This window comes from Mesocricetus auratus, unplaced genomic scaffold, assembly GCF_017639785.1.
Source record: "Mesocricetus auratus isolate SY011 unplaced genomic scaffold, BCM_Maur_2.0 Super-Scaffold_100676, whole genome shotgun sequence".
Classification (NCBI taxonomy): domain Eukaryota; kingdom Metazoa; phylum Chordata; class Mammalia; order Rodentia; family Cricetidae; genus Mesocricetus; species Mesocricetus auratus.
In genome coordinates this window covers 2,029,805-2,049,373 of record NW_024429266.1, presented here as the reverse complement: position 1 = coordinate 2,049,373, position 19,569 = coordinate 2,029,805, and the positions used below count along the sequence as shown (strand labels likewise).

Genomic DNA, 19,569 nt, shown 5'->3' with positions numbered 1-19,569 from the left:
TTCCTCCCCCAGAGGCTTCAGGTTTTTCTTTGAGGGCCTTCACCTGACTGAACAAGGTCTACCACCCTCACTGCCAATTTGCTTCATTCAAATCTCACCTGTTGAAACCCCTCACTCCCCCATCTAGGCTAGTACTTACCAATGGATGCCACATGCCACAATCCAGCTGGGCTGACATAAAACCAGCCATGGCAAGGAACACGGAGGTTGGGAGTTCCCCCATACTCCTCACTGTGCTCAGCCTGAGAACACTGTGTGCAGCAGCCAATAAAGAGTTAACTAGACCGGCATGGTGATAAAGCCCTGTAATTCCAGACCTCAGGAGTCTGAGGCAGGAGGATTGTGAGTTTGGGCTACACAGTGGGGGGGGGGACCCTGATCCAAAAGCACCAACAAAATTGACCGGCAGGCTGGAGTTGGAGCTGCACACCGTTTATTCAGCAGGCGCTATACCTGACGAGCACCGCTTTGCTGTCCCGGGTGCCGTTCCAAGGCTGGGGTCACCTGAGCAAAGCTGGAGCCGTCAAAGCTGACTGCCTTAGAGCTCCAGCCAGGAAGAGCATTTGTGGGTTTCTTTTCTTGTCTCCCTGGGTGGCGCTCAAAGTTACTGTAGCCGTAACCATCACAGCTGTCAAGAAACCGTCCCGATCGGATTAGTTGTGTTATGGAACGGGGACTGCAGAATTATAAAAAATGGTCCTTCAAGATTCTCTTCTACCTCATTATTCAGCTGGGCACTAATCTAGGGAGAGAGAGAGAGAGAGAGAGAGAGAGAGAGAGAGAGAGAGAGAGATTGATTTCCTTTCATATGTTTTTTCATATAATATCCATATCAGTTGCTCTTGTGACATGGAGGTAGCCAGATTATTTTTCTGACCCAGCTCTGGGAGCAGGGAGGCAAGGTCAGCCTGAGTGTCAAGGAGTAGAAGGGATGCTTTTTGGAACTGGCAGGAGTTCAGGGCCATCCAGGATCCCATAACAAGTATCGGGACTACCCAGAGCTATCAGTAAAACCTGTCTCAAGAATAAGAAGGAGGTGTGGGGTGGGGGAGCTATCAGTAAAACCTGTCTCAAGAATAAGAAGGAGGTGTGGGGTGGGGGAGCTATCAGTAAAACCTGTCTCAAGAATAAGAAGGAGTGTGGGGTGGGGGCGGAAGTGGGGGACGATAGCGAACCCCGGGAGCTCGGTTTTCCTTGGTCACCACCAGCAGCAGACAAGCAGCTTGAGAGACTCAGTGCCCATGGCTCCTGGGAAGAGGGAGGGGCCAGGGCTGCAGGGATGGCTCAGCCGTTAAGAGCAGTGGCTGGTCTTCCAGAGGACCCAGGTTTGATTCCCAGCAACCACATGGCAGCTCACAACCGTGTGTAACTCCAGGGCACTGAACTGACACAGGTGCAGGAAAACACACACACACACACACACACACACACATTTCTAACATTTGAAGGAGGAAGAGGCCATGTGCTAAGAGCACCTCTGCACCACACTAGCCAGCAAGGAAACAGGACCTCAGTCCTCGGACCATGGGGGGGAAGCGGATTCCCACAAATTCTTCCAAGCAGAGCCAGCTGGCCTTCTCGGATCCTCTAGGGCACACAGCAATGGTCACAGGGACGCCTGCCACAGAGCTGAGAACTGACAGGCGTGTGCACCTCTGACCTCTGTGTGTCACGGAGCTTTTCTCAGGACAGAAGACAGAACATGGATCTGCCTCTGGTGCTGGCTGCTTTAAAATCGTACCTACTAAGTGGCTGAGAATGCAAACCCTTTCTCGTTATACTAGTCTTTGGCATGTGTCTGCACAGAAGGAGAATTTCTGCACAGAAGGAGAATTTTTTTAAAAAATATGGCCAAGCACTCTTTATTTGTGAAATACTGCAGTCAGAGACGTCCTGTCTAGGGAAACAGAGTCACCTGGCAATATGTTAAAGTATTATTATGCTGGAGCAAACTAAAGGAATGAGGGTCCCCGAGGCGTTCCAGCAGCCACTTGTAAAGTATTTAGGGTCCTCTTCACCACCTGTTGGGAACTTGGGTGAACTCCTGGTGTGAACACCCTAAGGACTGACTCCCAAGAGAAGAGCTGGTTTCTTAATGCCCTGGGAAGAGGGGGATTCGGGTAAACAGAATCGCACTTACTGTTCCCGGTGTGGATACATGTGCTTGGAGATAATTTAATGCGGCTGGATCAGCTCCCACTTTGCAAATAACAAGTTCCTTCCTTTGTATTCATGAGCTATTTCCTCTGCAGTCATTCATTCATTCATTCATTCATCTCTCTAAATTCCCAGAACTCCCAAACTACACCCTACAGCCAAGTCAGACTCAACTACACAGCCTCTGAGTGTGAACAGAATGTGGGGGCAGAAGAGAACTGGGTTTCATCTGGACCAACACCTACTACTCAACTTCGGCATTCTAAGCAAGAATTAGCCAAGGCATCCCCATCGTCCTACTGACCTCAAATTTGCTAAAAATCAAAGACGACTTTGAACTTCTGGTCCTCTTGCCTCCACATCCTTAGTGCTGAGATGTGGCGATACATTATTTACGATTTATTAAAGCTTGCCTCGGGATCAAGAAAGCAAAGTCGGCCACAAGCTACAGAAGCCAGGCAGTGCTGGCACACACCTTTAATCTCACCTCTTGGGAGGCATAGGTAGACGGATCTCTGTTAGTTCAAGGCCACACTGAGCTACAAGAAATACATCCAGTCCTAAAGAGAGACAGCTCACACAAAGATGACCTCAGCACTAAGGATCACGCACCATTAATCCCAGGATTCACGAGAGGTATTTAAGACAGGAACAGGGTCTCGAGAGCTAGGGTTCTTCACTCTCCAGCCACACCGAGGATAGGAAGACAGTGAAGTCTCGAGCCACGCTGAGCAGAGCACAGCAGTCTGAGTGAGTCTGAGGAGCAGTGAAGTCCAGAGCAGTGTGAGGATCGCCCCTTTGGTCTGAGCTTAGGTAGAGGTGAGAGCTAGTGGCCGGCTGCCTTGTTTCTCTGATCTTCAGCTGGAAGCTTGAACCCCAATGCCAGTCTCTGGGTCTTTTACTTATCGTGCTACACTGAGATTCCTGGTGTGTGCCACCACCAAGCCCAGTTTATACGGTGCTGGAGACTGAACCAAGATTGCACGTGTGTTAGGCAAGCACTGTACAGATTCCCATCCAGCCATCCCCGACTCTCCCTACTGCAAAGCGATGACGTTCTAGTGGCTGTTATCTTCAAGGGCGTTTGACAGCTTTTATACGTGTGGCTTGACAGCATCGTGAGCAGGCCAGCAGATCTATGCAAATGAGGACTGGTTTCATACAGGTCAGACCAAGAAGCAGGGCGTGTCTCACCTGGTAGTCAAGTCAGGGATTCTTTTCCTGTCCTCGCTATCTCTGTCAACATGACACAGTCTAGTGTCATCTGGGAAGGGAGCCTCAACTGAGAAGTTGCCTGGGTTAGACCGGCCTCTGGGTACATCTGCCAGGGACTGTCTTGATTAAATGATGCAAGCCCATCGTGGGCAGCATCATTCCAGGGCAGGCAGGCCTGGGCTATGCAAGAAAGCTAGCTAAGCATGAGCCTGCCTGAGGGAGTGAGCCAGCAAGCGGCGTTCTTTCGTGGTTTCTGCTCAACCGCTCGTCATCACAGACAGCCTGAAAAGTGCTTAATAAACATGAGCTAATAAGAATGATAACGGCACTATGTTCTCATGGAATCAACTTTCTGTCCCAAAGACGTATGTTCCTGGGATTTGTCTTCTATGTCGTTTTAAGTTCACATCTTCAATTCTATTAAATCCCTTTACCACAGTGTGAGTTATTAAGGGAATTGCTGCTGTATTTGCCGCCCATTTGTCATCTGTCCTGGGATGCTGGATAACCTAACAGCCCATCTGTCATTGGTCCCACGGGGATTATAGACAGCATACTACATGGCTCATCTGGCTGGAATTCCGCCGTAGAAGGTGGCCGAGGCGTCGGCATGCCCCAGCCGCTGAGGGCCAGTGTCCCCCACCTTGTGATTGGTGGGTGCTGCTTCCTCAATCCAGCTCACTGGCCTTCTCACCTCGCTCCCCGGAGAGGCCCAGCAGCCTTGGCTAAGGACCTTACACACTATTTGCCGGCCCCGGAACTCTTGGATCACACTAGACTTCCTCGGTGTCCCTCACCACGGCACTGGAGGCTTCTTCTCCAAGTACAGCAAACTCCCGCGTATCAGAAACACTGTAATTGGGATAGTTGAACCTCTCTGATCTTCCCGATTCCCTTTCATCTCGAGAACAGATGAAAGAGATGACAGAAGACAGGAAAATCGGTCCCTGGAAGAGGCCTTCAGCATCTATCTGCCTGCCTATTCTCTGCAACCTCTTTCTACACCCCACCCCCAACAAGAAGTTAAGATTCTGGCCATACTGTCTGCTCAAGCTCCGGTGGTTTGAAAATGAGAGGCAAGCAGGTCTCGATTCTAGCTTCTAGCTGTCACTATGCCATCCGATTTAAAAATCTCTTGGGGCTAGCATGTGTGACAGCCTCAGGATGGCCCAGTGGGTTGTTGGGTTTGGCAAACCCGGGTCCAGTTGGGGGTCTAGAGGACCAGCCTGCTCTGCCAGGCCGGGTCCTAGACTGGAGGGGTGAAGGTGTGGAAATCGGGATTCACTAGACCCAGTATAAATAGAGTTTATTTGGGGAAAAGAGCTTACACAGGAAACAAGTGACTGTCACGGCGCTTCCGCTCCAAGGATGCAGACCCTGGCACCCTGATGCTCTCTGCGACCCGACCGGAAGGGCCTCCCAAATCCCCGAACCTTTAACTTTAGCCGGTCACATCCGCACCTGTAACCACGCCCCAAAGGCGTGGTCACTGTTACAGGCACGGAGGCGAATTATCTGTCGCTACAGAGGAGTATTACATGGGTCTCTTCTCCAGAGCTCTTTGGAGAGGCAGGCGGCAGGACATACACCACTCTTCCTCACTGGTGCTCCCAGGGAGGGCCTCTCACCCACTTACTCATTCCCATCGTTAAAAAATTCTCTCTACCCCAGAGGAACGGGACTAGATTTCTTTTGTGAAAATCTCATTAAAGTCTGCTTCAGCCTGTAATAATTTCCTAATAGATGGCAGTGCTATTCGGCTGAGATTGGGTTTTCTTTCATTTATTCTTGGGTCTCATAATTGCCTTATCTCCCAGGCACTTTGGTTGTCAGTGAAGTGTGACGGATGCTCCAACCCGGGAGCCACTAGCTGAGCGTTTTTGTAATGTCCCAGGAAGAGGCCTCATCCTCTTGCCCGCTCTCCTCTTTTCCTCTTGAAGCTGCCTCCCGTTCAGGTGTGTTCAGTTGGGGGTGGTGGGGAGGAACCCAATTCCCTGGTTATTCTTCTTGCTGGTGGTTTTCGTTATGCCTGCCTGCCAAAGAGCTCTCCTCTGGTTGCACCTGCACAAACCCTCAAAGGCAAACAATTTAGATCAAAACAAAAAAAAGTGTTTTCTGAATGGTGTGTATCCAAATAGCAGCAATTGTAGCCTTTCCAGAGACATGCAACAGCCTGTCTAGACTACAAAGTAGTATTTCTCAACCTGTGGGTCTCTACCCCTTTGGGATCACCTAAGACCATCCAAAAGGATTCATAACAGTTATAGAATTACAGTTAAGAAGTAGCAACAAGAATAATCTTATGGTTGGGAGTCGCCACAACATGAGGAGCTGTATAATTGGGTTGCAGCATAAGGAAGGTTGAGAACCACTGCTCTGGAACATCGGGTCTTGGTGGGAAATCTATAACATCACAGAGGTGGCCAGGCAGTGTGAACTACGGCCCACAGAAATGCCCCCCCCAATTTGGGGAGTTCTGGGTTACAGCTGGAGGCACAAGTTCCCCTTGGCTCTAAGCCCAAGCAAGTACTTTGTCCCTATTTGTAAAATGAAAGGCTCAGTAGGGAGGCAAAGAATGGGTTGCAGGTCCTCATTTGCCAGCTGCCTTGTCAATCAGTTTCTGTCACCTCTACAACAGCCATGAGGCAAAAAAAAAAAAAAAACCAAAACAACAAAAAAACCTCCCCAATCATTTGACAGAGAAAAGGGGAAGTTCTGTAAATATTGTACTATTAGTAATAACATCTGTAGCTGAGCTGACCAGCCACTCACTGTTGGTAGCGTTTAAGACCTCAAATCTCACTCTGGCTGGTGGTGAGGCAGAATAATGGGAAGCCCCAGGCCAGTTTGGGACACAAAGCAAGACCAAGTCTAAAAAAATAAAACCCAAAGGGAGAGCCTTAAGATATTGTATTAAGATCCTGTGTCCTTCTCACAGTGTAGGAGTAGGAGACAAGTGTTACCATTATTGTATTATTATTGTGATTATTATTATTATTCCCATTCTTAAAATTGTGTGTGTGTGTGTGTGTGTGTGTGCAGGCCAGACATCGATGTCAAGTATCTTCCTTAATTATCCTCTACTTTATATTTTGAGGCGAGGCCTCTCCCTATGACCTGGGACTGGCTGATCAAGCCAGACAGACTGGACAATGAGTCTCAGGGATTCACCTGTCTCCTCCTCCCCAACACTGGGATTACAGAAGCATGCCGCCATGCCTGGCTTTTTATGCGGGTAGCGGGGACTGAACCCCAGTACTCATGTTTGCACAGCAAGCACTGTACTGATAAGTTGTGTGGCGGTGCATTTTACTGATGGGCCTTTCCTCAGCCAGCTGCCACATTCTGGATTTCAGAATGAGTGCTGTACTGGTGCTGGAGAAATGGCTCAGTGGTTAAGAGCACTGACTGTTCTTGCGGACTCATATTTGGCTCCCAGTACCCACATCAGGTGGCTCACAGACACCTATGGCTCCAGTTGCAGAGGATCTGACACCTTCTTTTGGGCTGCATAGACACCAACACACATGGTACGCACACAAACAAACAGACACCCTACATATATAAATAATATTAAGAGACACTATCAGAGGCGGGGTGCTAGAGAGATTGCTGATCTTTCAGAGAACCCATGCACCCATGCAGCAGCTTAGAATCATCTGCGTTCCAGTTATAAGGAGTACAGCACTCTCCCAACCTTCACACAGGCATCTGGCATGTACGTGGTGCACACACATAAATTCCAGATAAAGCATTCATATATGTGTGTATATATATATATGTATATATATATATGCAAATATATATATATAATGAAATTTAAGATGTGAAGATACTAAAGGGTAAGTGTGAACTAACAGGGGAAGCGGAGAATGCTGGATCCGCAGTTACCTCTCATGGAGCGGGACTCTTGCGTTAGCTCAGATCCACATGCCAAACTAGCATAACTGTCCCCTCACTGGGAAGGGGATTGAACTGTTCTACCATCACCTCTGTGGTGCTGCCCCAAGAGTAACTGAGAGGCAAGCCGCTGGAAAATGGTGCCGTAATGACACTGTAGTCATTGAGTAGCAGAGAACGCACCACAGACAAGTCATGAGAGCATGAAGAAATGTGATGCTGACGTCCTTCTGCGTGCTGCGAATATATGTCTCTCTTATTAGCTGATGAATAAAGCTGTCCCGGCCAATGGCCAGGCAAGATTTATCCAGGTAGGAAATCCAAACAGGGATAGAGGAAAGGTAGTAGGCGGAGTCAGGGAGACGCCAAGTAGCTGCGGAGGAAGCAAGAGACCAGGGAATCACCAGTAAGCTGAGACAACGTGGAAATACACAGATTAATAGTAATGGGTTAATAATTAAGGGAGAGCCAGCCAATAAGAAGCCTGAGTCATCCGCCAAACAGTTTATAATTGATATAAGCCTCTGTGTGTTTATTTGGGACTAAACAGCTGCAGGATGGGGCCTGACAGACATTTCTGTCAACAGAAATGTTCTGGCTTGGGGGGTGAAGGAGGTTGGGGATTTAGGCAGATACTTCCTCGTCTTCCTCCCGGGGTTGAGGTGGTTTGAATGAAAATGGCCCCCACAGGCCCACAGGGAGTGGTGCTATGAGGGGGTGTGGACTTTTTTGACTGGGTGTGGCCTTCTTGGAGGAAGTGTGTCACTGGGGGTGGACTTTTGAGGTTTCGGGTGCTCAAGCCAGGCCCGGTACCGCTCTCTCTTTCTGCTCCCTGCAGATACAGATATAGAGCTCTTGGCCCCTTCTCCAGCACCATGTCTGCCCGCACGCTGCCATGCTCCCTGCCATGATGATGATGGACTAAAGCTCTGAACTGTAAGCCAGCCCCAGTTAAATGCTTTCCTTTATAAGAGTTGCCACGGTCCAGGGTGTGTGGGGACGGGGAGGCGCCTTGGTCCTGCCTCAACGAGATGATGGGACGGACTTAGTAGAATTCCTAGGGGAGGCCTTACCCTCTCCAAGGAACAGATGGGAGGTGAAGGGGGGTGGAGTGAGGGGGGGAGGAGAGGAGGGAGGGGGAACTGGGATTGGATGTAAAAAATAAATCAATTTAAAATATTCCTGAAAAAAAATAAAAAAGAGTTGCGGTGGTCATGGCACCTCTCCCTAGCAATAGAAACCCCAACTAAGACACAGGTTAAGCTAAAAGGATGAGATTGTGCACTGGAAACAAGGGGTATCCTCCCCAGTATTTTAATAAGGAGGGCAATATTGACATCTATGCCTTGGGAACTGACTTAGTCCATTTCTACTCCCGTAACAGAATATTCAGGATGGGATCACTTATGAAGCAGGGACGTTGAGGCTGGGCAGATGACTCAGTGGGTAGAGCGTCTACTGCTCAGAGAAAAGAACCAGAGTTTGATCCCCAGAGCCCATAAAAAGCCACGTGTGTGTGTGTGTGTGTGTGTGTGTGTGTGTGTGTGTGTGTGTGTGTGTCAGTGACATCTGTAATCCTAGAGCTGGAGACAGGAAGAGCCTGTAGCTAGTCAGTGTAGTCTAATAGTCCACACTTCGGTGAAAGTTCCTGTCTCAAAAAGCAAGTTAATAAATAAAGTGAATGACAATAAAGACACCTGACATCTGACCTCTACACACAGACATGGGTGCGTGTGCTCACACACACACACACACACACACACACACACCATACACACTTACCTTTAAAAAGGAAAGTTGTGTGTGTCGGCTTGCCCCTACCAAGACAAACAACTACCTGGAATAAAGAGGTTTGCCCTTGTGGCTTCAGTATGGGGTAGGACTTCTGGGCCCCGTGGTGAGGCCGAGCATCGTGCGATCGAACACATTACTTCCTTCCTGTTGGCCTGGGAGCAAAGAGGAAGAAGGGGGTTGGGGCCCCAATACGCACCTGAAAGGCATACCTCCAATGACCTAACTTTCTCACAGCAGGTCCCACCTATTAAATGCTCAAACCTTGGCAGAAGCTCACATAGGCCCAATGGTTCTGGCGGCTGGGAAGTCCCAGAGCATGGCTTTGGCATCTGCTTTGCCTCTGGTGAGCACTGGCAACCAGAACCGAGTCAAAGTATGCTCACCCCATGATCTAATTATACCTTTATATCCTGGTGGGAAGGAGGCAGCTATATTTGTCTTCTAGGAGAGCAGAGAAGGAACACAGCTGCCAACCTAGGCAGAAGTTAAGCCCGAGGACAGCGAGACTCAGGAGGGATCCTGAGGGTTCAGTGTGCTTGTTTGGTTTTGTCGATGTCTGCTGGTTTGTCTGATGAAGTCCCACTATACAGCCCTGATTGTTCTCAAACGGACCGGCCTTCTGTTTTAGCTTGTTAAGTGTGAGATTGCAGTATAACCAGAGAATGTTGTCCAAGGGCAATAGAGGCAAGCAGGTCTCTCAAGGGAAGAAGGGAAGCCAGGTCTGTGGGCCGGGGCTGGAAGAAACAAGGGCTCGGCAAGAGGCCGTGACTTCTGAGCTGAAGGCCTTCCTGTCTGCACAGAGACCGTTCAACAAGGGCAAGACAGACTGACAGCTCCACAGACTGAGAGGGCCAAGAAGATGTGGGCACACCCGACCCACAGAAGCAGGGGCCGCCGAGCCTCTCTGCATTAGGAAAATGTGAGCATCTTCATCTCAGAAACTCCGTCTCAGTCGCCTCTCTTTCTGCTTTCCTAGCGGCGGCAGAAAGCATCCCGCCAACCGCATAGAAGTTTATCGTGTTGACTTCGTGGAAACGGTTGTCAGACTTCACAATGACAAATATGGAGATGTCTGCTTATTAAGGTTTTCCCTGAAGACCGTGAACTAAAAACAGGCTGTCCAGGCCTGGTGGCACAAGCCTGTAATCTCAGCTACCCAGGGAGCTGAGGCAGGAGGATTGTAAGTTCAAAGCCTGCCTGGGCGATTTAACGAGGCCCTGTCTAACAAAGAGGGCCGGGGCGTATGTAGCTCAGTGGAAGAATGCTTGACTGGCATCCTCTGTCCTGTCCCCAACATAGAAAAGCAGGCAAAGTGACTTCAGTTCTGCTTTTTTTTCTTATGAAGCTTCTGGAACTTCTTCTACCCCACCTATTCTTTCCCCACCACCGGAACCCTTCAGAGAAGTCTTCAGACCCTGCAACTGACAGTGCTTCCTGGGGCCACCCACCCACCACCTACTACAGGACGCCCAGCGGCCGATGGGACATATCTCGGTAGAAAGAGCCAACCTCAAGCCAAAAGAGATTAGCCTGGCGGTGGGATCTCTGTCGCGGGGGGAGCTGCTGAGTGGCTTCTGACCCAGGGACTTAGCAGTCTGTCCTTGTCCTTGGTGTAAACTTGCCCGCGAACACAGCCCGTCCGTGTCACCAGCTCACACGGCGGAAGAAGGTGTGCCCGCTACTTTTCCCGCCGTGTCCCATCTGCCACACTGTTGCCGTGCCCCATCCACTAAGGTTAGCTTTTACGAGAGGGCTCTTTATATAAGGTGGGTCGCTGTCACTCACTGAGCTTTTCCAGTAAACACTCCTGGTGAGTAGGCTAAGGTCTTTGGAGCGTAAAGCCTGAGCCTCATGTAGCTCGAGTGGAAATTTTCAACAAGCGGTTCCTTCAGCTGCAGAGCCGCACAAGAATGTGATTTCCTTAACGCGTGTGCACCCATGGAAGCTAATAGATGGCCATTACCTGGCTCTGGACACAGACTATCACTCAGCTCGATGCCCACAGCACTAGCAAAAGGCCCATTTGCGACGCCAGCGAACAGCTGGATTCATTATGTCCAGATCCATGAACAACCAGATGGACCCTTGTTGGCACAGACTCCCCGACTGCCAGCTGAGTGGTTGGCGTGGCCTCTGCCCTCCCTCCCCCTGCTCCAGCAGGGTCCCCCGACTCGGTCATCACTTGCGGTTCACAGGGCAACACGCAGCAGACCCGTGGCGCCTCCTGGTTTCTGAGACAAAGGACAAGGCAAATGGAGTCGGCACGGGTTTAGGTGGAAGGAGGGGGTGTGTAACGGGGAGTGTGAGACTGTCGCTCACCACTGCAGGGCTGGGAGCTGGGTCGGCAGATGCAGCCAGTCATGTGCATCACTCAGACACTCATCCTGAAGGGGTAGAAGCATCCGTGTACTAATCTGGGATTCCAGAAAAGGGGAAAGGGACGGCGGGGCCACACCATCACTGACTCTGGGGGAAAGAGATGACATGGCCACACCATCAATAACTCTGGGGGAAAGGGTCTCACGTGGCCACGCCATCACTACCTCTGAATAGGCAAAACTGAGTAGAAGATATTCGGTGATATTCGGCGACAGTTCCTCGGTTAGAGGAGTGAGAACCTTGGAAAAGGTTCTTCTCACTTCTCAGTCTTCCGCAGGCCCTCAGTGGAGCGGAAAGTGGCCTGGGACTCAGAGGTAGCTGCCGTGTCTTTGTGCTAGTCCCTTGTTTCACTGAAGACAGGGTCTCACCATGCAGCCCTGACTGACCTAAAATCCACTCTGTAGATCAGGCTGCTCTCAGCTCACAGAGATCTGCCTGCTCTGCCTCCTGAATGCTGGAATTAAAGGACACGTGGCACACCATGCCTGACTTTATTAGCCACTTACTTTGTTGCTGTGGTAAAATACCTAAGGGTTGATTTTGCTGCATAGTTTTAGAATAGAGTCCATCACAGTGGGGAAGTCTTGGTTACCGGAGCTTGAAGTGATTGACCACACTGTGTCTGTCGCCAGGAAGAGAGAGATTAAGGCTGGCAGTCAGCTCCCTTTCTCCTTTTTATCTACTCCAGAACCCCAGCCTACAGAAGGGACCATCCACACTGAGCATGGGGTCTTTCCACCTCACTTAACCTAACCTAATTTTTTGTTTTTTGAGATAGGGTTTCTCTGTGTAGCTTTGGAGCCTATCCTGGAACTCCCTCTGTAGATCAGGCTGGTCTTGAACATACAGAGATCTGCCTGCCTCTGCCTCTCAAGTGCTAGGATTAAAGGCGTGTGTCACCACTGCCTGGCTTCCACTGGTAATTCTAAACCCATCAAATCAACAATTTTATTCTCTAGATGTGGTGGCACGCACCTCTAATTCCAGCACTCTGGAGGCAGACGAAGGGGATCTCTGAGTTCTAGGTCAGCCTGGTTTATGTAGCCAGTTCCAGAACAGCTAGGACTACATAGTGAGACTTTGTCTCAAAAACAAAACAAACAAACCAAAAAAAAAAAAAAAAAAAGCCCTCACAACCTTCTTGGCATTGTTACTTTATACCTTTCTGCCAATCCCCAGACTGCTCAGAGAGAAACAGAGTTGCCCTGCCCATCTGCACACGGCCCCATACCCCACCCATTTGCAGACGGCCCCATGCCCACCATCTGCACACAGCCTGTGATGTTCAGCCTTTATTGCCAATTTAACTGGACTTACAATCACCATGGAAACTCACCTCTGGGCATGTCTTTGAGGGTGTTTCCAGAAAGGGCTGACTGAGAAAGGAGGGTAGACTTACCCTGATGTGGGCAGCACCACTCCATGGGCTAGGAGCTCAGATAAAATAAGAAGAGAAAGATAGATAGATGCACAAGAGTATTCATCTCTGCTTGCTGACGGGACATGCCCAACTGTGATGAGGTCACTAGCTGCCAACCACGGCGAGTCTAACGGTCATTAATTAAGCCATGTTCCTTGTGTTCTCACTCACATACGGCTTGCTTGGAGCTCTCCATGGACACCTGTCTCTACTGCTTCGGGGAGCTGACTCCTACCACACCCCCCAGAAGACGAAGCTGCTGCTTTCCCGTAACGTCATTATACAGCTCCCTGTCTGTGGGACAGTCAAGGTGGTCTCCGTCCTGGAATAGGTGGAGGCTTTTTTTAGGAGCCGTCTCTACTGGCAATTTAGAACCGTTAATTAGATTCCACACTGCATAAAAAAGCCACGGAGCCCTTTGTATTTTCCTTAGGAGGGGCTTCCTGAGAGTCAGCCAGAGCCTGCCAAGACTGACCTTGTTCTCCTCAGAGCCCTGACCTTCCTCTTTCCTGGACAGCTTGGTAGCTGGAGCAATCTGCAAGCTTTCTTATTTACCTTCCTTAGTGCTGCCCGCCACAACTGAATCCTAGCATCCCTTTTACTTTAGTTCTATCCGAATATGTGTCTGCGCATGTATGCATGCTACAGGAGACCAGAGGTGGCCATTGGATCCCCTGGATCTTGAACTTACAGTTGGCTGTGAGCCAATCAGTGTGGGTGGCTGGGAACTAAATCCAGGTCCTCTAGTGTTTTTTAAACAAGTCATCTCCCCAGCAACCCCTCCCATCCCTCTAATTTTACTTATCATTTGTTGCTACCATAAGAGTATCTAGGTTTTCAGGCCTCCGTATAGGATGCAGGGGGGGGGGCACAAAGACCGGTTTCTTCAAGGTTGAGGGTTATGATTCCTGAGAGCAGAGACCATGTCACTCTTGAGTGCTGTCACCAACTGTTACCGAGGGAACAAAGGTGAGATACAGAGAGTGCAAATGAGAATGAGCCGGCAGAGCCCTAACGAACGTGGCTGTGTCCTGGACGCTTGTGTGGTGAAGGACCCCTGAGAAGCTGTACCAAGGAGAAGCCTGCTCCCAACAGAAGGAAAACAAATCCAAACAGCTGCTGCCTCCCTCCAAGTGCCAGCAAAAAGGTGGGGCGAGAGGAGGTGCGGAGCCTCAAGGGGAAACATTGATTCAAGTCATCGATCTCTGTTTCCTAGCAGGATGGCAGGCAGCGTGACTCACCCACAGAGAACTGGCCCTGGTCCATTAGCCTCCCCCAAGGGACCCTGCGCCTAGCAGAGCAGGTCCATAATCATCCGGTAATCACAGGGACCAAGAGACTAACGCTGTCAGGACCATGGGCACGGATCTCTGTAGACTCAATGCAATTAGAGTCTGTGCTTGTCCTGGGAGGCTTCAGTGGAATTTTCCCTGAAGCCAGGCTGGAGCGGAAGCTTGGGAGAGTGAGGTGGAGGGCAGAGAAGGGAGCCAGCCAGCATGCAACCCTTCTCCAGGGCCTTGGGGAGTAAGACAGAGTGCTAGCACCGTTTATTGCTGCTGAGTAAGAGTAAAGGAGCAGCCTCTGGTTGCCGGCAACTCAAGAGACCACGGGAGGTGGGGGGGGAGTGTTCGGGGAGTCCGAACAGAATCCAGAGCAGGGTCAGGCCAGGAGCGCAAAGCAGTTGGCACCTCCACGCAGTGACAGCCCTGCTTGCTGGTTCGGGCCAACCACAACGGCCCAATTCCCAGTGGCTGCATCTTCCATGCAGGGACTGCCCCTGCTCATTCAAGCCAATAAAATTGTTCACACTGTAGTGCCTGTTTCTGTCTGTATTGGACACACACACACACACACACACACACACACACACACACACACACACACCATGTGCCTGCATGTAGAGGCATGAAAAACCCAGAGGCACCCAACACTCCTCTTATGACCTCAGTCCTCTATCTCCCCCAGGCGTAAAGAGGGGAAAGCTAACTACAATCTCTGATTTTTTACCTTCACCCTTCTGAGAGGTAGGACTTAACTGCCATCTCTACAGATGAGAAAAACCAGAGAGAGAGAGAGAGAGAGAGAGAGAGAGAGAGCACAGAGTGGGCACCACGTCCCTTCATGCCTGATCTGCTAAAGGGAAACTCTCCCGTTCATTTTTCAGTTAGCAAAAGCTTTTGCTTATCACAGTGGCCCAGAATGACCCTGTTATACAGCAGGCTGCAAAGCAGCAGTTGGCTCCCAGGCCTCCAGCTAACAGGGTTTGTACGAGGACCTGCCATTTGCCAGCTTTCCCAGGAACCTTCCCAGGAGCCAGCACACTGCCAGAACACCGCGGCTGTTTCCGTGGAACATCGGGCGGCTACAGCCTTGGAATTCAACCTCCGGGTTATTAAAGCAACAAATTACCCACCGTGAGGACTGCAGAGTGTGTTCAGATGGAAAACGGCGTATTTTTTATGACATGATTTAATTAGGAGCAGCATCTCCCCATCCGCTCAGTTGTCAGAGTGAGGCCGAGATGAGCAGTTGGCCTCTGCCTCTGGCTCTCTTCCCTGCTGATGCCGCCTCTTGGAGGAGGAACAAAGTGAAACCACTTTGGGAAACCAATTCAAGCTGGTGGGAGTAGGCCTGAGGGGGATCTGCAGCTTCCAAAGGTCTTTGGCTCCCCGTGTGTCACCCAGCTGTGGCAGCGTACCCCAGCACAGAGAGGGGCGGGGCTTTGACACCTGTACCCTACCGTCTGCTCCTTGCCCCGGCTTCCACCATCTTCTGCATCGCGGCGATGGAGAAAACGAAACGAATCTCAAGGGTCCCTTGGATGGAAGTGTGTGCGTGCGTCTGGAGGATGTTTGCAGGGAGGGACAGTGGGAGGCTGAACCCAGATGGGCCGAGCTCCATGGGCTGAGGCGTTTCTAAAACTGAGTTGGAAATGAGAGTTTTTAAAGTCTGATTTCCATTTTGGACCATTTTGGTCCTTGACATTTCCGTTGTATCCCGCGGCTCTTTCAACATTCAAACAGAAACTGTTCTAACATGTAGATACGTCTCATTCTACGTCACACACATGGGCCTTCCCATCCTCGACCTCCAGATTTGGAAAGCAGCAGGTAAATGTCCACCAGATGGCAATGGGAGCTCCCTCTCCCTCCCTCCCTTCTCTCTCCCACTCTCCCTGTGGTGTGTGTGTGTGTGTGTGTGTCTGTGTGTGTGTGTGTGTGTGTGTGTATGTGTGTGTGTGTGTCCTTGTTCCTCAGATGTTACCGTCTCTTTCCTTTCCTCCTGAGATAGGGTCAAGGTCTTCCTGTCTTCACTTACCCACACTGGTGTTACAAGTATGCACAGCCACGCCCAGCTTTAACAACAACACAACAGCAAAAATCACGGGGTCCTGGGGTCCAAACCCAGGTCCTCCTCTTTGTGTGTCAGGCACTTTACCAAATGAGCTGTCTCCCAAGCCATGGAATACTTTTGTTTTTGCAGTTTTCCTAGAGAGTGATGCGGCTCAGCATAAGCGCCTGAATCTGTTGCAAAAGTGCACATCGGTGTTGGATCAAAGTTCCGGGCACTTCATTTGGGAAGAATTCATGGAGAATATGAGTTTTAAATATAATCTGAAATTTTTTGACAGATTTGGGGCTTGCTTTATGCATATTTAAATTTCTTCCCAAAGAAAATGAAGGAGTCACAAGTTCTTTCTTCTCACTTAAGGAGAGCACCAGTAGGAACGGGGTCCATCAAAGGGAAGCCTGTCAGAATCTCCCTTTCAGTGGGGGATGCATGAGGACGGCACATGCCTGGTTCCCTGACACAGAGCCGAGCTCACCAGATGCAGCTCTGCCTTCACCAGGGTCTACCTGCTGGGTCACAGACGGCACTTTATAAAAGGAAGACTCATACCCGTTTTACGGGCGTGACACTCTGGATGCCAGAGTGAAATCCGGCCCCTCCGTGGTCCGCAGTCTGACATCTGACATCAGAAGATGCAGGGTCCACTCCTGGGTCTTCCCTTCATCACCTAGGATGAACCCCTCATTGCTGCCTTATGCAGACATGCTTGCCGTTATCTGTGCAATCAAAGTCTCGGGTAGGGTCATGGCGTCTGTGGGTTTCTGCATGGTGAACACAGTCTGGGGCTCTAGCTCAATGGGAGAGAGAGTGATTGCATGGGCATGCGAGCACACACATGCACGTGTGCACACACACAGAGAGACAGAAAGACAGAGAGACTCCTGTCCACATCACACACAGAGACAGAGAGACACAGACTTCTGTCCAGGTGTACTACATACTAGTACACACACACACACATGCATACACACACACATACACACACATGCATACACACACACATACACACACATGCATACACACACACATACACACACATGCATACACACACGCAGAGACTGACTCCTATCCAGTTGTACTGCGTGTCAGTCAACTACACATGATCTGAACTGTGTCACTCTCCGGTGTCTCTGGGTGGCCGCTCAAGACTCCGCTAAGATCAGCCTATTTCTCCATCCAGCCCCCACTTTGTTGCAGGTTTCGTGGAAAGGATACATCAAGTCATAGTAGGATTTCAGAGATCGGTATGTGAAAGGTAAAACTCGGCACTAAAACCTGCTTGTGGTCCGAGTGCCTCCTGCACCATTTACCTGCCTCGGCGGGAAAGGTGGGCTTTGCGCAGCTGGGGGAAGAGCCTTCTGATGGTTGCTGCCCGTGTGGAATGCTGTGTGCCGTTCCCTGGCAGGAAGTTCCTGCTGCGTGCTCTGTATCTAAACGGCACCTTCTCTGCAGCTGAGCAAGACGTGAACTTTATCACTGATGGCCACCGTCCAGGCCTCCAGTGCAAGCCGTCAGAGCCTCGCTGTACAGGCCTGCCCTGGTCTGAGGAGGGGGGGCTGAAAGCCCACACCCATCAACTCTCTTGGAAAGCATTTCTAACAGTTCACTCTGCTTGCTACAGGCCTTGCACGTCCTGAAACCTGTTAGCATTTGAAGTTTGTATATTATGTCGTTTTCATTATTTAGGCTTTATATAAATAATGTGTATACACCATGTGTCTGGGGGTAACCACGGAGGTCAGAGGACAGTGTCGGATCCCCTGGAGCTGGAGCTACAACAGGTCTTCTGCCACCCTCTGTGGGTGCTGGGGAACAAACTCGAGCCCCCTGGAAAAGAGGTAAGGGGGGCTCTTGAGCACTGATCCCTGAAGTCACACTAGCCTTTAACAGGAAATCACAGTGACGTTTGGTTGCCACCGCTCCCGTTTAGGCTGTGAGCAATCTGGTGTCTAGGATTTAGGCAATCGTTAGATTCCCCAGTAGCAAGAACAGCGCCTGGCATCCGGTAGGCTCTCAACAAACACGGTCAAAAATTCAATGAATCACTGGAGGAAAGGGGGCGTGATAAATCTAAAATAATACCTACTGCTGGTGCTGTTATATTTAGACGCTCTCATTCAGATGAATTGAGTGGGTGCTATCAAAGGGGTTTGCTGTTAGCCTGAAGGGACTAAAGTTTAAAGGACTTTTGGAGGCCGCTTAGACCAGGGACTTGCAAACTGTGATTGACATGTCTAACATGAGCTACTACTGCCCGCGTCTGGAGATGAAGCTACATCAGAGTACAACCCTGTGAAGCCTTTGCACTACAGTTATTAATGGAGGAGAGGTGACTGCAAGGCCCCTGTTATTGTTTAGATATGAAATGTCCTACATGGTGAACACAGTGTTTGGACTTGGTCCCTAGTTGGTGGTGGCACTGTTTTGGGAGGCTGCAGAATCATTAGGTGGCAGGAGCTAGCTGGAGGAACTAGCCGGGGACCTGGACTCAAGGTTGGTAGCTGGCCCCACCCCCCACACTCCCACTACCACAGCCACAGAGCTGACCCTGCCTCCACGCTTTTCCCACCTTGGCGGACCACGTCCTCTGAATCGTGATCTAGAATGTATTTCCTAAGTTGTGTCTGTCCGATGCTTTATCACGGCGATGAGCAAAGCAGCTACACAACCTACAGAACTCCGTACTCCGCCTTTCACTGAAGAGGCTGGCTGCCCGGACTTGGAATGCCCCCTCCCCAGGCACAGAAGGCAACTGAGGCTGTGGATGGGAAATGGCTTGCTCAGGTTCATTACCACACGTGGTGGGGGATGTCCTTCTGTAAGTATGTTTCTCTTTTTGGTTGATGAATAAAACACTGATTGGCCATTGACTTGGGCTTCTTATTAACCCCTTTCTATTCATCTATGTACTGCCACTAGCAGTGGCTTACCCGTAATCCGGCATGTTACTCCTTTGACAGCATGGCGTCTCCTGGCCTCTCTCTGTGTGTGTCCTCTCCCCAGCCTTCTCCTGGTCTGGCGGCCCCACCTATGCTTCCTGCCTGGCTACTGGATAATCAGTGTTTTACTCATCAACCAATAAGAGAAACTTATATACAGAAGGACACCCCCCACAACACCCTAGCTCCCTTCTGGCCTGCCTCTTTTTTGACTATCCCTCCACATCTTCCCAAGTCACAAGAACATACTTCAAAGCGCCAGTGCAGAAGGAGCTGGCAGCTTCCCCTCAGCCCAGGGAAGAACTGACAGGTGCCATCCTGTTTTCCCACGTGTGACGGGACCTTACTCTGAACCCCAGGTTGGTTTTCCTGAATTCAGACATTCCTGGGCACGCCGGGAGAATCGTGCCTCCC

At 50.3% G+C, this 19,569-nt stretch overlaps 1 long non-coding RNA gene across 1 annotated transcript; it reads left to right on the top strand.

Annotated features, from left to right (window-relative positions):
- The first annotated feature begins 15,027 nt into the window (after positions 1–15,027).
- Positions 15,028–19,086, top strand: LOC121137154. The gene is made up of 2 exons (XR_005874387.1): positions 15,028–15,975; positions 16,349–19,086. It is a non-coding gene; the product is annotated as an uncharacterized LOC121137154 (long non-coding RNA).
- Positions 19,087–19,569: the final 483 nt, after the last annotated feature.